Source organism: Camelus bactrianus, chromosome 6, assembly GCF_048773025.1.
Source record: "Camelus bactrianus isolate YW-2024 breed Bactrian camel chromosome 6, ASM4877302v1, whole genome shotgun sequence".
Taxonomy (NCBI): Eukaryota; Metazoa; Chordata; class Mammalia; order Artiodactyla; family Camelidae; genus Camelus; species Camelus bactrianus.
This window is the reverse complement of record NC_133544.1, coordinates 24396990-24411489: the sequence shown is the minus strand read 5'-3', so window position 1 is coordinate 24411489 and position 14500 is coordinate 24396990. Positions and strand designations below refer to the sequence as shown.

Genomic DNA, 14500 nt, shown 5'->3' with positions numbered 1-14500 from the left:
GAAAAAAACAAAAACAAAAAACTCACAGCCACTGACAGCCATGATTGGAGTGCCTTCTGTGAGCAAATTAATAGAGTGGGGCTCATAGTACGCATACTATTGTATAGTGTTTTCCACTTGAAAATATGTCTTCTAAACACTATTTCATGTTAATAATTATGTATGTTTTTATCCTTTTTTTAAAGACTAAAAAAGCTTTCTCTGGTATGCAGATGCCATAATTACTTTTTAAGTAAAATCTCCCCCTAAACATTTTAGTTGTTCACATTTCTACCATTATAAAGTATGCCCACAAGGAACGCATTTCTTATGCGTTTCCCCAACTGCCTTCTCTAACACTTAATTCATCTTCTTTCTTCAGCCTTCCTTCTCTCTTTCCTGCACCCTCCTCTACCCAAATGAATCTTGACAGTGTGGTATATATTTTTCTACACCTTTCTCTATGCCCAAGCAATGATGGACAGCCAGCCTGTATACACAGAGGGCTGATTTGTTTCGACACATGTTTACGAGGGATGGAATGCTAAGCCATGTTCTTAGTGGCTTGGTTTTCTCTCCTGATGAGAACCCCCCTGTCTCTATCCATGTATTCTTTCCCAGATGAGAGCACCCGTGGGGTCAGGAGACGTGAAAACTTTCTCTTTCTGTGTCTTCCACGGCTACTTGGAGGCCTTGGCTAGAAGGCCTTGGCCACTATCTCCTCAGACTTTTAGTTTCCTATAAAATAGAAGCTGCCACTGCCCCATCTACTTCACAGGATTACTCTGAGCAAAACTCTCAAGTATATAAAATAAGCCTTTATAAGAGACACTGTGGGCTTTATTTGCTATTTTTTAAACACCTCTGATCCTTCCCTACCTCTGTGCCTTTGCTTATGTCATTCCATTTGCCTGGAATGCCCTTCCGCCCGCTCCCCTTATCCAAGTGTGACCCACCCCTTAAGGCCCAGTTCAAACTCCATTTCTCGCATTGCCTCTGATGCTTCCAGCTGGAGGCCATCTCATCCTCCTCCAGACCCTTTATTTTCTGCATTAGTCCTTCATTTCCTTGCAGTATTCTGCTTTATGTTTTTACAATCTGAATTTAAAGGCTCCTGAGGACAGGCACTGTATCTTACATGTCTGCTATCCCCACAGGGTCCAGCAGTCATACCCGTAACGCCCTCAAATATTTGTCCAGTGAAAGAATGAATGAAATGAATGAGTGAGTGAATGAATGTCCTCGACTATGACTCCAACACAAACATTCTGCCATGGCCATGGTTTTAGGAATAGGTTAGAATTGTGGAAGATTCTGAGCATTTTCAAAGAAGGATGTTTTAGAGGTTCTTTATCATATTTGCCTTCATTGGAAAACATTTTATGGTGGAAAATACAAAAAAAGCACAATGATAAAAGTAAAAATCACTCATAGTTTAGCCACCCAGAGAAAATTCACTTTTAACATTTTAATATATATATTTTTAGTCTTTTTTAGTATATCTTTTTTTTAGTCTTTCTATGTATATACATACTTATAAGATATGACACATATGCATGTGTTTATAAATACCCCTCCACACACATAAATATATGTTAAAAAAAAAAAAAAGATTTAGCACTCTGTGAGGGGGGTGGGCAATGGGAGGAGCAAATTTTGGATACCCTGGGCATTGCTCAGGGGTTCTGGTTATGGAGATCCAGGAACTCTTCCTGTAAGGGCAAGCTGAGGCAAGTTTGTGGGCCCTTTGTGCTCACTGAGCCTTTGAGTCGGGGAGGGACCCTCAGCAGAGAAGAGAGTCCCTGGATGTCCTGTTACCCTGGGTCTCACAAGGGACACAAAAGCAGTGCCTACAGTCTCCCCCTCTTACTGCTCCCCTCTCATCCTGTGGGTCCCCCAGGATTTCTAGTTCTCACTCATCAAGAAAAGCTGTAGCCCTGGGGCGATGATTTCCTGTTCCTTGTCCCAGCCCTTCCTATTGGAAACACCAAAAGTATAGAATTACTCAAAAAACAATTCTTGTGTGGGGTGAATTGGTTCTTCCTGGGAATTGTGACACTCCTAGAGGAGGGAGGGATGCACTCCCCAGGATGGGTCCTCAGACAGACGGTGGCTGATAGGTTGAGGGTGTGTCCAGGCGTGGGGCAGAGGGTAAGAGCTCAAATTCATTGTGCGCGGACTCTGCACCAGACACTGCTTGCCCTTTACACACGTTCTCATTTAACCTGCAAAAGAAACACTCAAGATGGCATCATCATGCCCATCTGATGGAAGAGGAAACTGAGGCTGGTTCGGAAGCCTCTGAAATAAAATTGTGTGAGCGCAGCTGACTCCACCTGGTGTCATGTATGACCGCACTGCTGTTCACTGGCTGGCACTTCCTGATCACCTCCTTCCCTGCCACAGAAGCCTCCCTCACCCTGGGACAGTGGCCTTTCTCCTCCCAGGAATGTTCTGGACTCTCCCTCACCCTCACACCAGGCCCTCAGCAAGACCAGTGGACTCTGGCTCCAAAATGTCTCCCGCATCCCCCGAGTCCCTCCACCTTCACTTCCCCTGCTCTCGTCTAAAGGACCGTCATTCTCTGCTAAACCACTGCAGCTGCCCTGCTGCCTGATGGTTTATTCTCCACACTGCAGCCAAAACGGCCTCTTGAACAGATCCTATCACACTGCTTAAAAGCTTCTACTCTTCTTAAAAGAGTCCCAACAAACCTTCAACAAAACCCAAACTCCTTGCCTTGGCTTATAAAGCGCAACAGGACGTTGCCTCCTCACCCCCACCACACTTCCATCTCCCTGTTCCTCCAGCAGCCATGCCAGCTCCCACCGCAGGGACACTGCAGCTGCTGTTCTTCACGTCTGGACCTCTGGACTCTTTCTCCTCTCAGCTGCCCTCGCGGCTGTTCCTTCTTGTTATTCAGGACTCAGTTTAAAGGCCACGTCCTTCGAGAGGTTTTCCCCACCTGTTTGAAGTAGCCGCTTAACCACTTGCTATCACATCGTCCTGTTTTAATGATCTGCATGGTACTTACCACTATGGAGTACTTTAAAATTTTTATTCATTCATTCATTCTTTCATTCACTCATTCATTTCCTGTGTCCTCCCACTAGAATCTGTCCCCAGGGCCAACAGTGCCAGGCATAGAGAGGCTGCTCAATATGTCTTTGTTCACTTTGTTCAATCTTTGTGAATGAATGAATGAATGACAGTTTCCTCTAATTAATTAATTCGATGAACATTTATCATCTGTTATCAGCCAGATGCTAAGCTAAGGGCTATGTGAAAAGTAAAGATGAGCAAGACACATTAACCCTCAAGAAGCATTTAATTAATGACGTCTGTCAGAGATGTGACTTCAGATAATCTAGGAGGGTTAAAAAAAAAAGGGAAAACAGATGAAACAAAGTTGACCAAATGTTGATGGCTGTTGAGGAGCATGATGGGAAAGAGGGGGTTATCATTTTACTCTCTTGACTTTTGTCAAGTATCTTTGTATGCCCAAATGTGTTTTGAGAATGTCCAAAAAAAAAAAAAAAACCAGTTTGGTTTGGTCTTGCTTTTTTAAAAAACTGATGATCAAGATGGGGAGAAGTGAAAAAAAAAAAAAGATCAGGAGAAGTGCACGCAGATAACTACTTTGCTGCAGACTGCCGAGAATGCTATAAATGAGGGACTCTGTTAGTGGGTAAACATTTATCACGTTGACCGAGCATCTAGCGTGTACCAGGCCCTGTGCTAAGTGGCAGGGATATAATGACAAATGAGACACACATGGGGCCCACTTGTACACAGCATACAGTCTGGCCTATAGGCATAGGAATGGGAGCTGCATAAAAGAACAAACACAGTGGGTAAGAGGGAACATTCACTTGGTCTGGAGTTCAGGAAAGTGAGGGCAGGGACAGCCTCCCAGGAAGAGGGAACAGCTTGCATGATGGATAGCAGCATGAGAGAGCATGGCTCATCCCAGGAACCAGGGAAGACCCGCATTCTAGGGCAGACAGAGCAAGGAGACAAGTGAAAAGAGATAAGGCTGGACCAGTGAGGAGGGGCCAGACTCCACAGGGGTGTGAGGGTCCTGCTGGACATTTGGGACTTTATCCTCCACCACTGAAGGAGGGTGCAGGTAGGTTTCCTGAGGTAGGCGACTTATAAACTAGGCTTTGAAGGTTGGGGACGACTGCAACAGGCAAAGGTAGCCCCAAAAGGCATTCCTGGCAAAGGTAACAGTGAACTCTGGTCTGGAGGGAAAGAGTTCAAGGTATTGAGGAAATAGTGGGTGGCCTGACATGGGAGGGGCATGGGTGCGTGCAGGGGTGTAGAGGCCAATAAGCCTAGACAAGAAGTCAGGACAAGTCAGGCATAGTGTGCAAAGGACTTTGGACTTTATTCCTCAGACAATGGAGATCCGCTGACAGTTTTTTGATCGTTGGACAGATGTGATCACAATTGCCCTTGGGAGGGATGGATTTGATGGGGAAAGCAGGCGGGAGATTATTGATGTGAGTGGTGATGCAGGTTTGACTTTAACACTCAACAATTTATTGAGCATACACTACATGCCAGGCATCCTACTGAAAGCTGGAGATGCAAAGAGGACAAAAGGACTGCCTCTGTCCTGCTGCACAGAGCTGAACGATGAGTAAAATGACAATGATAATACATAGTGACACAGTGACATGACCAGCATGTCATTGGAACACTCAAAAAAGGAGGCCACTGAACTCTGCCTGAAGTGGGGGCAGGGCTCAGGAAAGGCTCTCAGAAGGACATGAGCCTTCCTTGAGGGATGACTTACCAGAAAAGGATGGAGAGCAGCATTTCAGGCAACAGTGGACAGCTGGGAGGTTTGAGAGCAGAACGACTGCAGACTTGGGCTAAGGACGGGGAAGCTGGTGCTGTGTCAGGGAGAGAATCGGGAGGTGGAGTGAGGGCTTTGCACATCAAACTAGTTTCTTATCGTTAAGGTAATGGAAATTAATTATCCCCAATTCTTCCCTTTGTTTCCGCAGCCCTGGGGGTTCCCGCAACTATTCGCTCCTTCCTAGAGTTGCCGCCTGAGGGTGACCTTACCCTTCTATCTGTCTTTTCAGTTGACAGTTTTAGACTCTGTAAACAATTGATCTGGAATTAATCTTACATCTTAAATGAACTCTGTTAGAAATAGCTGGTGTGATTTCAGTTCCTGGGCTGGACCCTGACTGATAGATAGAGGGCTGGAGGGATTTTAAGAGGAGATTTGCATTTTAGAAAGCTCTCTCCAGAGGTGATTATGGAGAATGAAGCCTGGAGTCTGGGAGTCCATTCAGGCAGTGGCTACAGTGTTTCAGGGAAGACAGGCTTAGGCTTAACGAAGACAGAAAGGAGGGTCTACAGTCAAGAGAGACTAAGGAAATAGAAGTAACGGAAGATGGAGGTCAGTTAGCAGGTTTAGCTTAGGCTTCTGGGTTTACTTGGTGTCCCATTTACTGCAGCACAAAATATAGAAGAGTTAGGTGGGTGTTGAGGGAAGGAGTGATTCTGAGGGGCTGTGGAACCACCTGGTAGAAATGTGCTGCAGGCAGCTGTATATACAGATCTGCCGTCAGAAGAGGAGTCTGAGCGGAACAGATGGATCATGAAACCAACCAGGGATGGTGTGGTTGAGGTCCTGGAGGAGATCACCCAGGGATTATGTGGAGGAGGATGAGAGAAGAGGGCTGAGGGTGGAGCCCCTGGAATCCGACACTTAGAAGATAAACTGAGGAAGAGGAACCCACAGAAAATCCTGAAGAGAATCCTGGGAACCGCAAAGATGGTAGAAGAAGGACCAGGAGGATGGAGCCTGGGCACCCCAAGGAGGTAGACTTGGCAAGTCTACAGGCACACAGACACATTTTAAAAGAAATTGCCTCCCATATATTTGGTATATTAAGTAGAAATTTTCTTATATCAACCCTGAGGCCACCAGAAGACCTGACCCAACCTTCATCATTGTCTGCATGCGTCAGGAGAAGCCACCTGGCAGGAAGCAGCCAGGTGGAGCAGAGAGTCTTACAGTCAATAACTGGTGATAAGGCTGAGTGTGTGGCAATATCAAATAATCAAGAACCAGCGTCACCCCAGGGAGCAGGTAGTAGTCAACTATCCTTCAGACAAGGAATGGGTGGAGGGGTGTCCCAGACGCCTGGGAGGGGAAGTGGGAGGGAGCACACGTTTACGGAGCAGGCCAGGCACTGCACTAGGCTCTTTGAATGTTATGTCAATTAACCTTCCCAGTAGCCCTGCCTCTTTCAAAGATAAGGAAGTTGAGGCTCAGAGGGCTTGAATAAAGTGCCCAAGGTCATATAATACCTGGATGACCTAAGATTTGAACCCAGAAGGCCAAAGCCTGTGCTGACTCAAATGAGACTTTGGTCTCCAACTAAATCTATTCCCCGGTGACCTGAAGGGCCACGTTCTTTAATTCGGGGGGCACTGATACAAACCTTCCCGCTGAAGCTTGAGCTGCATGGTGGCTCAGCGCCCAGTCAGTGGCCAAGTTCAGTGTTCTACATGAGTGGTTCACTGCAGGCACTTGCTTCTGAACCAGACTTCCTGTTTCATCATTCACACCTATTGTCTTACTCCTGGGTTTCTTGCCAAATGCTTTCCTTGCCACTCCCAGTATAGGGGTAAGGTGACTGGGCAACAGACTGTAACGAGGAGTTGGCCAGATCTACTTTCCTTCCAGAGACCCTAGGGCCTGATAAGCAATGAGCAGCTCCAGGGGCAGGCCTTCCACCCAATTTTTGAGACCCTAGAAGACCCCCTTTGAGCTTGATTACCAGTCAAATAATGATAACAGCTAAAGGACACAGGTGGCTTTCTGTGTGCCAAGCTTTAAGCTGTGTGCCTTATATGCATTGTTTCATATAATCCTGAAAGCAGCCCCATGGGGTAAGTATGATTATTACACCCCTTTTGCACGCAAGGAAACAGGCTCAGGGAAAGGTGTCCACACCAGGAAGCATCAGGAATGCCTGAATCAAAAGCACAGAGAGGTGTCTGCCATGCCACCCTCACTTCCTCTTCTGTCCCTGCCCCAAAGCCCTTGGCTTAGAATCCTTCATCCATGAGAAATCCCTCCTCCTTTTTCCTAAGGTCAAGGAAACTCTGGTCAGGGGTGCAAAGTGGTGACAAAGGAAATATGTGCCTTGGGTGTCCCCAGAGTCCCGTTTGGGAACTTTTATTCAATAAATCTTTTTACACAGAAATCAAGGTGTCTTTTGGGCTGCATTCCTTCATGGAGGTGGGGTCCTCTTCCAAGTTCACATGGTTGTTGGCAGAATTTTACTTCCTGTGTCTGTATGACTGAAGTCCCTGTTTTCTTTGTAAGCTGTCATTGAGGACCATTCTCAGCAACCAGAGGCTGCCCTTAAGTCTTTGTCACATGGCTTCTTCTGCAGGCCCTTTCACAACCTGGCAGCATACTTCTTCAAGGCCAGCAAGAAAATCTCTCTGATTTCAGGCAGGGTCTCAATCCCTCTTTTGAAGAGCTCATCTGATTGGGTCACCTACCTAGGATAATCTCTCTTTCAATTAACTCAAAATCAGCTGATTTGGGACCTTAATCCCTTTTGCCATAATCAAGGAGGTGATATCACATCATCTTCACAGATCCTACCTACACTCAAGGGTATATAAAGGCATACAAAGCATATACACCAGAGGACAGGAATCTTGGGGGTTATCTTAGAATTCTGCCTACCAAGGGTGGGGAGGGATGAGGAAAGGGAATGTGCCAGGGTAGGTAATCTTTGGGCTGAGTGTAGAAGAGTTAATTTGAATGCTCTAGGCTGCCAATTAAGGGAAGGGGTTGGGGGAAGGAAGGAGGAAGGGTGGAAAGGGCATTATGGAAAGACAGAAGAACACAAACAAGGGTACAAGGGCATGAAGAAACCTGTTCAGTAAGTAGCAATGGAATTGTCCAGTGGGGCCATAGGTTGGGGGTTGGGGTGGGGATTGAGAGGAGGTAGACAGACTATTAAGTCATTAACACCATGTCCTTTCAATGAGTCTAGGCCTCAATTCCTGGTGACCAGACAAGGTAGGCTAGAGACAAAACTATCAAACAACAAAAATTTCACTTTGAAGTTCTTTCCACCTGCATTTCTCCATCTCCCCATCTCACCTCCTTCAGAAAAGTCCTTTCTCCAGAGGTCTCTCTCCAGGGCTCCCTGACCTTGCCCACCAGTGCATCACAGTTCTGCTGGTCTAAGGAGATGAATATAGACCTGGACCCTTACATCCAGGCTTCTGGTGGAGAACAGACTCTTGCTTACTGAGTCAGCTTCTGAATGCTCCTTTTTTGTGGGTGGAGAAGCCAAACAGTAGGCAGACTGGAGAGGACTAGAAACCAGAGATACTAGTCAATCTACATAAAAACAAAGAGCTAAGAGAGAAGGAGCTGGGAGAGGCAGAGAAATATCCAGGAAGGCTGGGTGTCTGGAAGTTTTACGGGCTGAGAGCAGCTATAAGGTTCAGAGAGGGGAAGAAAGGTTCAGAAGTGTGGCTATGTTTACTGATCAGATCCTTCTTTTTTTCCCCTCTTCTCAATATTTAAATAAAAGCGCAAATTAATTTTAAAATTAGTTTTTAGTTAGTTTAGGTTATTTCTCCTATGTATGTGCGGTTTGATTTGCTTTGGTTTTGGAAGACGATACTGTGTAGAGCCTGGGCCTCATGAGACCTCTACGATTTATTTGGGTTGCCCTGAAAGGAAAGGGATCTGATAAATCACTGATTCCTCTTTGTGAAATACTTTAATATGTTACCACTCTCTGAAATGTTTACTTAAAAGAGAACTCCAAGGACAGAATCACCCCCCCATCCCCCAGAAATGAATGTGTACTAGTAGAATTTCAGAGGTAATGATATAGGATGATGGTCTTTCTCCAAAAAAAACCCCTCCAACTCAGTTTCATTCTGTCTTATCTGTCCTAGCCATGTAATTTCTCTGGTCTCTGGTTCCTGGGATCAGCTCTGCTTCCTCCCTTGGAATTTATGTCTGGTACCCAGTGATCAAGATAACAAACTTGTAACTACCTTCTTTTTTTGTTTGTTTGTTTTTTGGAAAAAAACTTTTGCCCTGCCTTCCCTCAAGTGGAAAAAGAAAGCAAATCACCCAGCTGCCCCAGCTGAACAGCGTTTCTGCCCACCACACCTGTGAACAGCGATCATGGCTTCCGGACAAGGTCATGGCCCAGAGGCCTACAGAACAGTCAGCCAACCCTGCCCAGCGTTGTCCGCATCTTGATTTCTTGGCATAGCCTTTTAATATCCATATTGTTTGCGTTTGGTTGGACTTAAACACAGTAGGATTTTGTTTTTGTTTGTTTGTTTTGCAGAATGGGGTTCTAAAGGGTGGGGGTGTATTCTAGCCAAACTTGCCCCCATGTAGGCCAGAGAGAAGTGGTGTGGAAGGAAGTGAAGAGGAGCTGTGAGGTAAAATAGGGACTGGTGTGAGAACGGACTTCTTCCTGAAAAGCCTGGAACATCATTCTCAAAGCCCCCTACAGTCCAGCTCCTCATACCGGCCATTCCCTTGAAATGTTCTTCCCAGAGCAGGGCTCCACGTGGTGCACCCGTCCAGCCCCTGCACAGGAACACACACACACGCACACACGCACATGCGCACACACACATACTCATCTCTGTCTGGTGACAGATTGGGCCCAAAGATTCTGGCAGTCTGCGTGGCCGATGGCAGTGTCGAGCCTGTTCTCACTGTCTCCCTGGAGTCCCAGTGCAGACGCAGGTGCGCGTCAGTGCCCGCTCTAATTTTATCCCTGGTTGATGGGGGAGACTAACTGAGCAGCAGGGAGGCTGCTATTTTGGGTCTCTCCGTGGCTCTGGGTTATATAAAGCTTGTTGCTGTGACCTGCATTGCTTTGTGGCTGTGCCTCACTCTTGCGCGTTCTGTCACAACATGTCATCAGTTCAGACATTCACACATACACCCCCGGAGCTCTTGGGGAATGAGAAGGGAGGTGTGTGTGTGTGTGTGTGTGTCTGTGTGTGTGTGTGCTCCTGCCAACTCGCTGGGGGAGGAGGCCTGCTTATACGCCTGGGAGGGGGGATTGTACGAGAAGGGTTTGTTTTTGAAGGAAATGGAAAGATCTCTGATGGAGGAACGTGAGTGCGTGTGCTTTGGGCTTTAGGACAGAGCGTGTTTGTAAGATGATGTTGTGGGTCTGCTGTTGGCATGGTAATAAGAATAACTTCTATTTCAGTAACTCTTTTCATTCTGAAGGAACCCAAGAGTTTCATAAATTATACACAAACAACTCTTCCTCTGAATGGCAGGAATTTTTTCCTCTGGAATTAGGAGCAAGCAGCTAGATGAGCAAATGTGAAAGCCTGAGTTTAGGAATGGGTTGATGGCAGAAGATGGCATTTCCTATATCATTGGGTACAAATCTTACCAGGAAAATTTTCCTTCTAGATCAAAAATCCCTTATAGTGCCGACCTTGGGACAGCTGTGTAAAAACAGGTGCTTGCTAGTTGAATCACGTATGATATCTAAGTTGTCTTTGTATCTCTCAGTATTGAAGCTTAATAAATATTTTAAATACGTAAATTTTGATGGATGAACATACCACCAAATTCTAATATAACACAGCTTATTAGTCTATGGATCTGAAAGAGCCAGGTTTCCCAAAACATAAATTATCCGCCCAGAACAAGCCTAACAGAGTTGATGAGCTTGTCACACAGTTATTTGTCTTGTCCCCCGGACCAGCAGGGAAAAGGAGATGTTCTGTCCTTGGTGAGCTGCGTGTTTCCCACATATAACTGCAGGGTATATTCTGGCTGACATGATGGAGCCCATAAGGCATCCACTCCCCGGGGGAGCGAAGGTTTGGCATGGACATGGCTTGGCTCTTAGAGTCCCACAGAATTTGAGGCCTCAGGCTGGCGCTTGTGTTTCTGATTTGGGTTTTCCTGTCACCCTTACCGGCAGCTACCATAGCAGGGGGACTCCCATTACTAGCAACTGGACTGAGGCACTATTTCTTAGCTGCTCTTTGAAATGCATTGGAGACCCTTCTCTTCCACTGGCCAAAGCACTCCTAAAGGATTTGCTTCCTAGAGCTGAAGGGAACCTGCCTTCCAGTGGAGGGAGCTTCTAAGGGAATCAGGAAGGGGAACAGACGAGAATCAAAGACAGGGCTTGTAGGGGCCTGATGGGGAAATGAAGCTAAGAATGGGGAAGATATAAATGAATCACTGTGTGTCTGTTTTATTAATAATTGACCTAAGCAGAATTTCCCCACTCCTGCCCCACCCCCGACCTCTTACTGGGGGCTGGAGCTCACTACTCTAGCCAATACCACCAAGGGGTGGTCTCCTCACTGTCCTCCAACTGCCCCCACCCTCCAATGTGAAAGTGATCTTTCTAAAACACAAATCTAGCTGCCCAACTGTGTAAAACTCTTCAGAGGCTCCTTATTTCTCTCTCCAGAGAAAACCCAAATGCCTGAGCAGACAGAGAAGGGTCTCTGTGACCTGGGTCCTGGTTAGCCCCCTGGCTCAGGTCACATAGCAACCCTCTCAACTCTTCCCAAAGTGGGCCTCCTCCCTGACATTCAGCCTCATTCAACTCCCTGACAACTTAAACCTTACTGAAACACTTGTAATCCCCTGAATGTGCTAAACCCTCTTGTCTCTGATGTGCTAGCATGGACTGTTCCATCTACCTGGAATGCTCTTCCAGTCTTTTTTTTTGTCCCCCTGAGCTTCCTTCAGGCCTCAACTTAAGCTTACCTTCTCCAGGAAGTTGTGTTAACTCTTCCAATCAAGTGCCTCTCCTCTGGCATCTTTGCTCACCTCTGCCCTGGTACTTAAAATGCTCTCCAGTCTATCCTGCCGAGACCATAGGCTTCTACAGGACAAGGTCTCTGCAGCTCCTGACCTGGCTTGCAACAAGTGTTTGTTGAATGAATGACTGAATTTGAGCAGAAGTCATATTTCAGAACTAAAAGTTCCTCAAATGTCGTAAGGGATAAGATTGGTGGGAAATGCCAATGAAGTTGAAGAGCAAAGGCCAGGTCCTGGGAAATCTGACCGTAAATGACACCAGTAGACCCACAATTATCTCCAAAGCCTAAGACAGAGGCTGTTCTGCCCCACTGCTGTATCAGGCAGCTAGGATCGTTGCTCGGGGTAGAATGGTTAGTGTGATGCCAGCGTCCCCGTGGTGACCAGCCATCACTGATTAGCACCTCTCCCGTGCTCTACACAGCACCTGCCTTTTCTGCCCTCCACCCTACCACGCATCTGTGGGGTGGCGGGGAGAGGAACTGCATATGGACCTGAGGGACCCTCAGGGAGGAACACAGGCTGCTACCCATTCCCTCTCTGTGGCCACACCAAGAACTACCAAGGCAGCTGTGATTCTGCCACAACCATCAGAGCCTCATGGCTCCATCCCACTGGGCTGGCGGCTCCCTCTGCCATGCCACGCCCCAGAGAGGCTGGCCTGCAGCACAGGAAGAATGCCGGCACGCTGCACACCTCACACTTGACAGCATTAGATTACGCCACCTTGGGTCAGGGAAGTCAGCTCAGCAATTCTGGTGGTAGCTGACATTGAATATTTCTGAGGAAATGGAGACAGATTTGGAGGAGGCCCCACACTATCAATCAGATGCACTGAGAGAGGCTCTTTAATTAAATCCTGATTCAGCCTCCACTCAGGAAGTACTTTTTCAAAGATGGTTAATCACCACTTAATTCATCTGTTTTAATATAGACATTTTCATTTATGGGGCTTTATTAGAGTCTACCTTTTCTCTACTCTCAAGGCATCACTGCCCCCAACAGTTCCACTTAACACTGTGTTGGAAGCTGCCTACTGATCTTCCACAGAGAATTCTGCCTGTGCGGGCACGTGCGCTGTCCTAAGTCTTTTGTCCCTGTTCTCAGAGTTGCCCCCTGGTGATAGAATAATAAGGATGTGAACCCAGGAACAAACTGGGGATGGGGAAGGTGGGAACATAACCGGCATTTTCTCGGAAACTTTCAGAATTTTAAACAGTACCTTTTTTTAGGCTCATGAATCCTGACTGACAATCACCCTGCTGTGACAGAGAAGGAGTGGAGAGAGCCTGCGTGAGCAGGAGCCGGGGGAGTAGACAGGGCAGGAGGGTGGCCGTGGGCATGCCAGCAATTTTAGAACAGCTGCAGCGGTTAGAGTAGCTCCCCCTGAATGAGATGACGCTGGGCCACTTAGGGGAAAGGAAGAGAAGGAAGATTCCACAGCTGGTGATGGTGACGAGGACAGGGGACTCGGTTTACACAGTGGGAGGGTACCAAAGGATTATGTGTATTAGACACCATTACCGTTACCCAGAAAGACATGTGCTTTAACTGCCGAGAAACTAGTAATGAACTGGGACAACTTCCAGGGAGGAGAATAAGTGAAAACAATATATTCTGTGCTCAATATGTAAGATATTCAAAATCAGTGGCCCATTTGGCCTCAAGAGGCATTCTGAAGGAGAAATGGTAAAGGATCTCATGTTTGTCATTTCTTTCGGTTTCTTTTTAAAAGTCACATAATAGGGCTCTCCCTAGTGAAGATACTAGCTAATGTTTATTGAGGGCTCACTGCATGCTTGTTGCCCTTCTAAATGTTATACATCCATCAACTCAGGTCACCTTGACAACTTTATGAGTTGAGTACCCTTAATATCCCCACTTGTAAAATGGGAATATAAAGCTACAGAGAGATTAAGTAACATGCCCAGGAACCAAAGATTAAGTAACATGCCCAGGACCCCAAAGCTAGTCAATGCAAGAGCTAAGATCTGGACCTAGGCAGTCTGGCTCCAGATTCCAAACTTGTAACCACTCTTCTATACCACCTTTGTAGTAGTTCATGTGCCCTTTGGTTTTTTCCTTAAAAAAAAAAAAATACATATATATATATATATATATATATATATATATACACACACACACATATTCTTTAATTTTGAAGCCTTACCTTTTTTGATGGAGGTACTGGGGATTGAACCCAGGACCCTGTGCCCTTTTAAAACTGACTGTTAATGGTATGCAAGGTGTGTTTTATCCCAACGCATAAGAATGAGAGAAACTATGTGGAAATCCTGTATGAATGACAGTATGACATCATTATTAATAAATGCTTATGGAGCCAGGTCAGTCATGTCACCTTCAGGGCTTAGCAGCAACTCCACAGAAGACTCAGAGTGAGTCTTGTTTCTGGATGCCCCACCCCCCTGAAACATTCAACAAAGATCCCTTTGTCTATTCACATAAGAAATGTTTATTGACCACTGACTCTGTGGCAGGCATGCCAGGCACACCGTACTAGGCTCCAGAAAGAAAACTGAAACTCAGGCACAGTCCTTGCCCTCAAGGAGCATGTAATATGTGGACATCTCTCAACCAATGGCCAACAGGTTAAAAGTGCAACAATATCCTAGGGGCTGATGATCACCAGTTGTCTATTTGTTACTTGCCTTAGAT

The 14500-nt window shown here is 46.3% G+C and overlaps 1 long non-coding RNA gene across 1 annotated transcript; it reads right to left on the bottom strand.

Moving 5' to 3' along the window:
• Window positions 1-1219: 1219 nt before the first annotated feature.
• Window positions 1220-9771, bottom strand: LOC141577802 (uncharacterized). The gene is made up of 3 exons (XR_012507270.1): window positions 9651-9771; window positions 4781-4880; window positions 1220-2204 (listed from the first exon to the last, which is right to left on the bottom strand). It is a non-coding gene; the product is annotated as an uncharacterized LOC141577802 (long non-coding RNA).
• Window positions 9772-14500: the final 4729 nt, after the last annotated feature.